The following is a 12,367-nucleotide window of genomic DNA, read 5'->3' on the forward strand; positions in this document are numbered from 1 at the left end:
TTTTTTTCCAATTTCTTAATTTTTGAAACCTTTTCGACGAGCTAGCTTTGATTTCTTATTTTATTTCGAAGCACTGAGGGCGCCCTATCACTATTTCAAATATTATTCACTCACGTGCTGGATTTTCTATGAGCTGCTGATGGCGATCCAAACTCCTGGTGGTCCTGGATTATTGGTGGCCGTAGTCGTCTCTTCCAAGGGATTAAAAATATTTAAATGACTTTTGCTTTACAATAGCATCACAAAGTCTTATGAGAAAATTAATAATTCGATTTAACTTTAAGTTATTAAAAGGTACAGTAAGATATTGCACTCTACAATTTCTGGTGACATCTCATGGTAGTGGTTGGCAGGCAAGCGGGGAAGTTCTCCTTTCTAATTCACAATTTTCACTTCCGATTTCCAAATTTACATAAAATTTAAATAATCTGTTCCTCCGCCATTCATGGCTCAAATAGTTCGTGCCGATCTATTAAATTATTACTTATGTTACATCTTTGATAATTTATCTGCCTTCGGGCCGTATCCAAAACATAAACTTTACAACAATAATTCATAAATTCTTATCATTTATAGAAATATATACAAGTATATTTGAATCGGCTCACTATTACCGCCTATCAATTGCTACCATTTGATTGGTGCATGCAAATTATTATAGTATACATGCGCCTAGAAACCTCCTACTTCCTTAATACATTCAATTATTTTTGTCTGGGTTTTTAATACGTTCTTTACATGCCAAGTAATTTTCTAAAGATTATAGGTTGATTCTCATATTACAACAATTAGCCATGTGGATTTTTTGGTTCCTCAAGTTGCATACTATCTAGTTACAATAAACTTCTGCCAAGGTGTTTGGCTAGATTCTACGTTATGCGACTCAGTCGATCATTAGGTCGCCGATCAATAGATATTTTACGCCTAACTTCAATTTTTCAATATTTTTTATAATATTATATAGGTAGCAAAATTATTTTCATTTCTATTCGGCCGTTATAAATTTAGCCATGATGCCTGTTATTATCTAATCTTCAACATTTATCTTCTTTGGCGATATTAGCCTATTATTCCACTTAGACCTATAAATTTCTTCAAGTAGGAATTTTTATTTATCCATCCGAATTTCAAATCGTTACAACATTTAAGAGAAATGCCAAACCGTCGACTTGAATCTTAGACCTCACTCCGCTCGGTCAATTATGATATTAGGTAGAATATAGGTTATATTAATCAGGTAAGAGTATGAATATGAATTCTTCTAATATAGTTGATTGCTGACTTATTGATTGTAGAGAAGTTCTGCTCTCATCTTTGAAAGAATAATAATTATTGTTTCAGCTGAAACGTGACTATTCACATCTCTTTGTAAGTTGGAGGATCCTGTATTTCTATTATCATAGTATTCAGTTCTCTCGTTTGACTTGCAGGTGTGGCCGAGATGTGTGTGACCTGCAGGTGCGAGCCATAAGATAGGTAAGTCTTGCCTTCGCCGACCTGCAAAAACTCTCAAATTCAATGGAATTAGCCCAAATCCTCCAAAAGAAGGGACTAGCCTACTAGGCCTACTATGTATTATTTAATGAAATTAGTGGGCAAGATAAGTCCATCTAGTTCATCACTTGATTGAATGAATAGTAATCATTGGATGCATCATTTGGGAGTATTCAGCTATTTATATTTATTTATTCCATTGACAATCACAAATCATAATTATAATATATAATATGATTGAGAGAAGACAACAAGCATATTATTCAATGGAATTAGTGAGCAAGATAAGTCCGTCTAGTTTATCACTTGATTAAATTGAAATTGAAATTCATTCACAACACTGACATATTTTACAAATATTTTTAGAGAAACAGTATCATGATGGAAAAAAAGAAAAGAACTTCAGTAGCTTAACAGCTGTGGTTGAAGTTACACTATTGTACATAATAATATGAACGAGACAGTCACTTGATTTTCGTAACTAACATAAAAAAAAAAATAAGTCTTTTTGCAATTTCACACAAACAGAATTAGAGCAATAGTAAAAAACAAAAAAGAAATAATAATAAAACCTGAAAAAAAACAAATAAAATATAATTTCCTGAAGTACCTAAACATCTATACAATAAATATATAGCATAAAAAGAATAAATAAATAAATGAATAAATAAATAAACCTCTGTCACCAGTCAAATTTTCAACAATTGAGTCTAAAATCAGTCAAATTGAGCATCAGTAAAGTAACAAATAGAGGCGAAAGTTAAATTGAGTACAAAATTGTTTAAAATACTACAAGAAAATACTGAGGGAGAAATAATTTCTATTATTCAATGAAATTAGTGAGCAAGATAAGTCCGTCTAGTTTATCACTTGATTAAATAATTTCTATCCATTGGATGCATTATTCGGAAGTATTCAGCTATTTATATTTATTTATTTATTCCATTGACAATCACAAATCATAATTATAATATATAATATGATTGAGAGAAGACAACAAGCATATTATTCAATGAAATTAGTGAGCAAGATAAGTCCGTCTAGTTTATCACTTGAATAATAATTTCTATTCATTGGATGCATTATTTGGAAGTATTCAGCTATTTATATTTATCTATTTATTCCATTGACAATCACAAATCATAATTATATTAAATAATAAGATTGGGAGGAGACAACAGGCATAGCCCATAAGGTATGAACTGAGTTTAACTAACATTAACTGTCACTTAACTGACATCATCGTAGTAGACTAATAAAAGTGAATTTGGCAAGTTTTTTCTCGAAAAATTGAATTTCTGTTACTCTTGATTGCTTCATTTTGAAGTTGTGTTCTAGTTTTGATGAGCACTGAGGCTCTCAACTTTGTTAAAATTTGTCTGGAATCAATAACTATTGAACTATTGTATTTGTTATGACTGACATGCTATATTTTCAAGAAAATATTCTTTATAATTGACGCATTCTTGTACATTTTTATGTATATTTGAATAAAGATGATTGATTGATTGATTAATTGATTGAGCATAAATCGATTCAATTAAAATTTTTAACATTTAAACACTGCTCCAGCAGTGTGTTGTTGGCTACAGTTTCAATATAACTGGAAAAATGATTTGTTCAAACAGCAGACAAATCTATATGCAATAAGGTTTTGCGTCTAAACATGCAATGACTCAAGCACTTGGTAGAAGATTTGCAACAAAACTATTATTCCTTATTATTTGAGTTTGTAGAAATAGATTTCTTTTAAGCTACACTTGAGAACTTTGAAACAACTAACTCATTAAAGTTTTATCAGCAGATATAATAACAAGACGAACTTGTTCTGTTTCTTGTTTTGGGTATCGCATGACAAGAAATTCAATTTGAATAATAAAGTTACAGCATTGTTTTTCCATTCAAATTTCATGGCTTCTCCCAAACTGTCAGCTCTGCTTATTATGACGTAGAGTTCGTAGGAAAATGAATTTTCTCGAAGTTGTCGGCTATTTTTCAAGCTCAAAAGTTAGTTCGGAAAATTAGAGGGAGACATGGAAGTTTTGAACAGAACTTTTCAAGTAGAAGAGACTTGGAACGATTAATCAACTCTCCCATCTTCTGGTTCTCTTCTTGCATTTGACAAATCAATCAGCTAGCTTCCTAGTTTACCTCATTCCAATCAACTTAATTAACTCTTCTATTTCAATTGAAATTCAAATCGCTCGAATCGAGCTATGAAATCATGTAACATCTACTTTGAAAATACTTTAATGGTTGATATTCCCTTCCAATAATTCTAAAAAAAATGTGGAATCATGTGCCTTTTTCTCGAGTATACACGGTTTTCTGTTATCATAATCAATTCTCACACAATTCTCATAATTATAATTATGAATATAAATATAATAATAATAATATTATAAATATTAATATAATAATAATAATATCGAGTGACATTACTGGCTCAGGTCTGGTGTCAGAGTTTTCAGTGGCAACTGACCAGTTTCAGGCCTCTGACGTGACCTAACGACTGCTATTTAGGCAGCCGGGACCGACGGCAACGTGCCCATGATATTATCATTATTATTGTGAGGTAGATCACTGATGATGTACCCATGTTGAGCCCACATTGAGTTAACATCATAATCAATGTATGAAGTGTTTTTTCAATATTTTGGATAACTTCCCATTCATTATGGCAAAGTTATCAAATGGTGGAAGCAAGAGAATTTCTATAAAAATGATAGGCTTTCAACGATTTTACAACGAGAGTGCCAATTGAAAACGAAGTCTTGTGTGTAGAATAATATTCACATTGTAGACAATATTGATTGAAAATCACAATATTATTATGAACACTCCAGATGAAAATGGAATAACTAGTAGTTCTGTGAACAGTAGACCTCACGCAGTATTCTCATCCACAAGTACCTGATTGAAACTATAGACTTCATGGAAATACAGCAATAGACTGGCTTCTCCACACATCTGTGTAATCACTTGTTAGCTGATTTATGATGAATAATTCTATAGACTGATTTTTACTCTTATATTGGCGTATGAAGGAGGCTCTTTTTTCCTTTTATATTATCCTTGAAATGCAAATTTTCCAAAAACCTTGTATATACGTCGACGCGCAATTTAAAAAGGAATATACCTGTCAAATTTCATGAAAATCTATTACCGCGTTTCGCCGTAAAAGCGCAACATATAAACATTTAAACATTTAAACATTAAGAGAAATGCCAAACCGTCGACTTGAATCTTAGACCTCACTTCGCTCGTTCAATGATATTCATGTAGATTATTGATAATTTCGCAGTTCCAGCTGAATAAAAAATGAATTTCACTCAATTATGACCGATGTAATGGAAACTCCTGTGTTCCCTATCATTCTTCTCTTGGGTTGGTTCAATTCCATTCCGAGTTATCTGAATCACCATAATTTTTGGGGTTCAGTCAAAAGGCGAGTTGAATTTTGAAAAATTGAATATTTTGTGGTAGTATTTCATGTTGAATACGATAAAGCTCTTGCAACAAAGTTATCTTTTCATTACAAAACATTCTTTCCAATCCCCCCAAGCTTATCAGCTACTGATATATTGACTTGGTAATTACCAGTTATGAATTCAATGAGAGAATTTGCCGAAATTGATATTTTGTGATCGGATTAGGCCAGCGATGAATGTCAAAAGCTTTATTAGCAGGACATTTCGCGTATGTTGTCAGAGATCTCGATCACTGAAAGTCCACCGATATAATAATAATCCCCTCAACCGCGCTGGATTCATGTTGTTTCAATCAAATGAGTTCAATTTGTTCCGACATCATTCAATTCAGTTTGATCCATCTAATTCCTAAATCCACCAAAGCCATGCTTCTATAGAATCGATACTCTTCCTTCTCCATCTGTAACTCTTCTCGTTATCCTCTCTCTTAACTCATAAGCTTCACTTTGATTCCCATACACCATGAGAATTGTGCGGACTCATTTCAAATTCATATTAAATATTCAACTGGGACGTAACTGAGCACGGGATTAATTCCAGTTGGTGGGTGATACGTTGTTAACACTGTTTAACTATTTAAATTTGAGCACCGCTGTTCCAAGCTGAGCGAGAAATGTCTTGAGACACCTCTCAACCTTGGATCCAGACTGAAGCTGCTAAGTGATTCATGAAGTGACGGACATTACCAATTACTGTTACATGTTGATTTACGAGTGTAGTTGTTAGTTAAGTGGTGGTATCATATCCTAAATTAACTAGTTGATCGTCTGCGAGCTGGAAACTTGTGATATTCCATGTATGGTTGATTAACCAGTTTGTAAATTGTTATCAAAAGTTTTTCGAAAATGGTGCTCGTTACTAATTTACTCGCGACAGCTTTCGGAAGTTGAAGTTATCTTTGAATATTTGATCTATATTGTGAACTTTCTCCCTCTTGAAGATTGGAAAAGTTTAATGTTCTAAGGTTTCAGTGGAAAGTATGAGTGATTACAGTACTCTAGGAAAGAATAATTCTGCATTGTCAAAGGAGTCAAACACGAGTCCATCTCGTGTCACAGGAATCATCTGATTGGTTCAAGTAGAATGATTATAACTGTCATAAATAATAATAAAAATCTCAGCATCAATAATATTTTTTCTAAAGGAAGAAATTAGCTCTTTCTATTTTACCCAAATTCATCTCACACTACTAACAATTACAGCTATTATCCATGAATTCATAGGATTCATTCAGATTTCATTGTACTCGGGGAATACTAGGCAAATGCATATACAGAAGAACGTCGATAATTCGGACCGTCAATGGTCCGGATTCGTCTTTGGCAAGAAATAAAATTTTTACTGTGCGTTGTACACTTGTTGCTGTAAATAAAATACGATACAGTGCTTTAAAAACGTGTTCTTAATGTATATACAGTACCTTATACTCTATCTACCAATAATTGAATACTGTATAATTATAAGCAATTTTAACAGCTTTGTTTCTTGAATAGTGCATGCTGACCGTTTTTTAACATAATTTCGATAATCCGGATAATTTGATAATCCGGATGGGGTCCGGTTCCAATTAATCGGATTATTGACGTTATACTGTACAATATTTTTGATAAACTGAGAGAAATTGTGAGTTTGTTACCATCACGTTGAGTGGAAGAGAATGTCAACAAGCTCAATTTCTGGACTGTCTACTCACAATCACTAATTTTAGAATAGTAATTATGTAATAGTGATAAAAAATGAGGTTGTCGAATCAATACCAATTCAAACATTGCTCCAATCGGATTCTTGTAAAGTTCATTTAATTTCAAGATTTTTTTTAATTGTGATAGAATAGTAATTTCTCATGAATAATATACATGTAATTATTATTATTATGATTTAAATAATGATTCAAACTGTATAAATAGTCTTAAATACTGTATAGTTTTTCAATTTATTGATTTGATGTGATTGAATAATACTCCAACAAAACCAGACGAATTTTAAAACTCGTTTGAACTTCTTCATTTGATAAATGCTTCGCTATTCAAGCTAGGTCAATATTCTCTCTAAAACTTTGATCGTTTCCGAATTCCAACCTCCTTGCCATGTCATAATCTGTGATGATGGTCATTTCTCATCCCAGAATCAGCGCTCATTAGACATTTTCTTCCCCTTTCGAACCTCAAAGCTGCAAATGGAAGTTTTCTTGGCTTTGCCGTACGAATTGAACAAATGATAATAGCAGATTAATGCTCTGATTGTCAAAAACAAATTTTGAGCCATCAGTTTTCGTTTCGTTCAAAGATGAAAGTTTCAAAACGTGTTTTCCATCAGAAGCATTCAAGAGTGTGAGATAAAAAGCTCCGATGGAAATGGAACAGAAATCTCTTGAATAATACTGAAACTTGTGAGTTGGACAAAAACTTCACTATTATATACATAATTATTGTAATTTTTAATAGAGTGTACTGGTTTCTCACTTCGAGAATTTTGGAGAAAAATAATTTTAGCAGAGAAAGGCAGAACTCACTCAAGACACCAGAAAGTATGGAATTTGCTGTGCTGAACGTAAGCCACGCCCCAAATTCAACGAGCAGTCCTATTGGACGATGACTTTCTCAAGCTTCTTGCTTCCTATTGGTAGTGAGCTGTGATTGATAATATGGTGACTATTCAAGCCATTGACAAATCAAGGCAACTCTTGGGTTTCGGAGAAGTTTACTACTGATTCAGCCATTCCTACATGAATTTCATGTTATTGACCTGAGAGGAATGTACAACAATAAGAATGCAATAGAAGTCATCATTCTAAGAACAACTGAACTAGAAAAGTTCGAAATCGAATTTTGTGGGGGTGGGACTGAATGACATCAATGTTTAATATTACTACTGTTGATAACTTTTTCGTATGGTTTCAGCTGAAGCTGAATTATAGCTGTAGCGGAAGCTGAATTTTTCCCTAAATTCGAGGGGGGGGGATGGTCACCCCTGCTTTCATCGTTCATTATCGCTAGGAATACAATACAATCAATACATATAAACGGTATGAGAAGACAAGGTGTAAATCTCCAAGATTAGTTTTGAATCAATTCAACTTGAGATTTAGTTTGTCTGATACATTTCCCGCTATCGATCTGACTGATTTTCATTGTCAAAGATAACATAGTTTACGTGTCAACTCTGGATTTCAGGGTTCCCCTAACTAAAACAAAAGGCGAAAATTCAATTCCACTGCTCTAAATACTGCACTCACTGCAAAAACTAAAAAGAGTTCACCCAACTCGGAGCAATACCATTCGTTTTAGCAGCTCGCTTCTGTTTTATTAAGATTTATTAGTTGATCCACTCATTCCATTGACTCTGGAAAAACAATTTTGCCTTTGTAGTTTGCTTTTGAGTCAAAGCTGATGACAATTGACTGTGAACGAATTAGTTGTTGATTTTCAAACGTGTGTGGATTGGAACAATATCAGTCCAACTGTTGATGAAAGAACAACATCATGGAAGTTTGTTGCAATGTTTATTCGTGTTCGCAGTGTTGATTATTCCATTATTGACTGAAAAGTTTCTAGTTCTCTAATTCTACACTGCATAATAATTAAATTCAAATGAAGGGGATAGAGAGCATAGAAGCGTTTTTGTAGCTCATGTAAACATTTGACTCGAATATTATTTTGCCTGATCATGACCTTTCGCCTACAAGTTACATGTAGAGACGTCAATGTCAGTGGATATGTAAATATTTTATTGCTAAAAACTAAAAAAAGGAGTTGAAGGAAACACCCTCAATTCATCGCGTTTGATTTTATTCAAAAGTATGAAGTGATTCTTCCTAACAATACATCTTGTCTGAGTCATTTTGATTGAATATTTATTCAATTCTGCAATTAATCACTCTCAATACTCGATTACTCGTTTACCTAACGTTTTAAGAATAAGCTACAAAATCATTGTCCAATCTGAACGATTATTTCAATATCAGAATATCTAAGCAGAAATGACAATTTTGATTTTTAGATTAGGAACTTTGTGAATTATTTGACATCTAATCTTTCTATTTATTGTATGACTTGTTCTCAATCGAAATTTCTTTGACTATTCATCAATCATCGGCATTTATTCATGACCTCTTGTCTGCTGAATTTGATAATATCGCAAACTAAACATCAATTATTTGTCAAATGGTTAAATGTCAAATCAAATGTCAATTCCTCAAACTGATTATTCAAGTAGGTTACATTGAAAAATCTATGAAGTAACATTAAAACATTTTATTTTTATCTCTCAGTAATTTTCGTTATAGTTAATACTGTACTCTGCAATTCCATATCCCTCACAGTCCATCTAATTTCAAAATACCATCGCCTTGAAATCAAATATAATCTACTCGTAATAGCATTAACCTGGAGCCGAATAGCAGCAATGATCATCTTAAAGCAATTATGTGGTACAACGAAACAATTATGCGCCATAAATTCCATAAGCTTTCCGCTAATGTAGGTCGACTACTCCACCAGACTGCAGCGTAATTCCGGTAATTAATTTAATAATTCGGGTGGAGACACAAGAGTGGTCGACTCGAGGTTTCAGTGTCGTTCTCCATGAAATTTCTGGAATGCTGCCTGCCGCTGGATAAACTTCACATCGACCTTTAAGTAGTTTTTAGTGAGAGAGAAACTGTGGGATGAGGGAGAACAGGAGGAGGATTCTAAGGTTGATTAATTGTTTGGAGGCCAAAGGTGGTCTCAGGGTCCGGAAACGGGGGTGGGGGTCTGTGTGCTCGTGGCTAGCACCCAAAAAGGGATGATGTTGGGGTTAAAATATTTCGGGGACATTTGAGGAGGGGTAGGAGCCCTTTCTGGACTAGGGCTATCTGAGTTTCACGTGCGATTACACACCAACCTTTCCTCACGGTGCGAATTCTGCTCACTGCCGACCACTTGGCTATTCTGGCGACCCACCGACCATCACAATGTTGATACTGCAAAAGCTGAAAGATATTTGAAGCGTGACCTAGAAGGTACACACTCAGCAGCTTCCATCCTGATTTCGGGCCACAAAAATTGCCGGCCGACAACTTTTTCTCCGACTGATATAGCTCATTCTCAACTTGGATATGGAATACGTGTCGCACTGAGTTAAGCAAATTTATAGAACGTTCAGCTGTATGAACGTGAGGAGGGTGTGCGATTGGGATCACCTCTAACCAGTCAAGTATTGAATATTTTGTGCTCTTTCAATTTTCGAATCTATCGGTGATATCAATATTTTATTCACACAACCACATTTAAATTCAAGTTTTATTGGATGGGCACGTCAAATAGTCGGTTCCAGCTGAAATAAGACAGTTGAAAGGCCCATTGAAGGCTTAAATTATATTTTCAGGTGAGGTGGGACCTTCCCGCAAGGGACGCCTCACCAACAAAAGCCATAAGAATTCGCATTTTTTAAACAAAAACATGGATTCAAAGCAATTTTTGAGATGAACGAACAACTAAACAGGATTATTCCAAAACTGTTTCTCTCCCAAATGAAGATAGTTGATTGGCCTATAGTCTGAATAGAATTATTATTAATCTTATACTTCTATACTTCTATTTGAAAAGTACAGTACTCACACCAAAAATTTGGAATCTGGGTTGGTTTGGAATGTTAAAAATAGTTTGAACCCAATTAAAATGAATTGGAACCAAATTATAAGTATGACACAGAAAATAAGGAATTAGAGTCCTAAGCTACGAAGTCATTATTTTAGACTGAGAATCGATCGTGGAAATAAGTTGTCAAAATGATTGAGTCTGAACTGAAACATTCCGTATTCATAGTGGATATTCAATAAACCAACCCACCATTTTCCATTAGTTTACTTTTCTTATGTTATCTGTGAATTGGGATTCCGTCGTCGAACAGATTATACAAGGATATGAAAAAATAAAAAAATCCATACTTTCAGTCAAAGAAATTCATTCCGCGAATCTGATGAAGACGAATGAGCATTGATTTCATTACTCGGCCGTAGAATAAAATCGTGTTTATTCAGCTTGTTCCTCAATATAGAGATTTGAATAATATGGAGTGAGAGGACACTCAGAGGAGATATTCAAAGGGATTTGTAATTATATCGATAGAAAGACAGTGGAGTTGGTTTCTGAAGGGTCCTAAAACTCGGCCGAAATACATTTCAACTCGTTCAAACGGTCTAAGCTTTCTTTCCGACCCTAACAACCGAACCCTTCCCTCGTTATTCCACTTCGGCAATCCTCTCTTCCAATAATAATTCCATTTCACTCCCATTCTTCCACTTTTTTACGGTTTTATCAATTTTGAATTACTGAGGCTCGGGTAGAATTCATTTTGAGAGCTACGTTATTTATTTTTGTAGAGTGCGATTTTATCAAAGGATGAGGCACGGACATACTTTTTTCGATGTGTAGCAATGATGCGTTGGAAACCCTGAACAGAGGACATACTGTATTGTACCTGTCTCATCTCATATACAGATTAATATGCACATGCCTTATCTGGATTCATAAGCTCTTCAGCTATATTGGTTGTGTTTTTGGTCGGTTTATGTATGTACAAGCCATATCTCTTTATTAAAACTGAACTCATTCTTTCCCCAGAGTCCAGATTTATTACTCACAAAGTTCTTACAAATACTTCTCTTCTATGACAAACACCTAATACGTTCATATCATCATATCATCAAGATGGCAAAAATTATGTAGATCCTTGAATCATTTTAATATAATTTTCATACTTACGGTTGCTTTATAGTTCACAGAATGTTTTCAAACACTAAACTCATTTTTGATTGAATGTTCATTCAACTTCTCCAGTCAAATATACGATACATTTTTGTTGTTCTATGTTCATCGAACTTCTATAGTCAAATTCTCAGTCTTCTCTGGTCAAATATTTCAGATCATTATCACGCTTTCTTGCAGATTCGATAATTTATTTAATGATGATCATTCAGCATATTTTATTACGACATTTCTAAGGTGTGAAAAGTGAAGTATTATCACTATATATGAAAAATAGAAGAATTATCACTGTAATGCAGGGGTCTCCAACCTATTTCATCCAAATGCCACATTGTTAATTCTTGGGAGGCTTAGAGGGCCAATAACAATGATGTATGTGGAATTTGACTTGTGGGGACACACACGACGGGGGGCTTCGGAAGTGTAAAATTATTATATTTTAATTGAAATAATATAAGGAGTTTTAAGAAGGTTTAATTAAAACACAGGAAGAAAGAAACTAATTCATTTCATTTTAATACAAAGTCAAAAGGTCAAAGTGTAAAAAGTAAAAAGGCCATAAGAAAACTTGACAATACATGTATTTAGCAAGTTAAATAAAATAGTGATAAGACAACTTGACAATTCACGAAT

General features: G+C 33.8%; 1 protein-coding gene across 4 annotated transcripts in view; it reads left to right on the forward strand.

Annotated features, from left to right (window-relative positions):
• Positions 1-12,367, forward strand: part of LOC111055101 (voltage-dependent calcium channel gamma-4 subunit) — a 304,396-nt gene that overhangs the window by 29,056 nt on the left and 262,973 nt on the right. For all 4 annotated transcript variants that reach the window (XM_039434165.1, XM_039434164.1, XM_039434166.1 and 1 more), the window contains exon 2: positions 1,431-1,476. The gene's annotated coding sequence lies outside the window, so the exon portion shown is untranslated. The remainder of the gene's footprint in view (positions 1-1,430; positions 1,477-12,367) is intronic.

This window comes from Nilaparvata lugens, chromosome 8 (assembly GCF_014356525.2).
Source record: "Nilaparvata lugens isolate BPH chromosome 8, ASM1435652v1, whole genome shotgun sequence".
Lineage (NCBI taxonomy): Eukaryota > Metazoa > Arthropoda > Insecta > Hemiptera > Delphacidae > Nilaparvata > Nilaparvata lugens.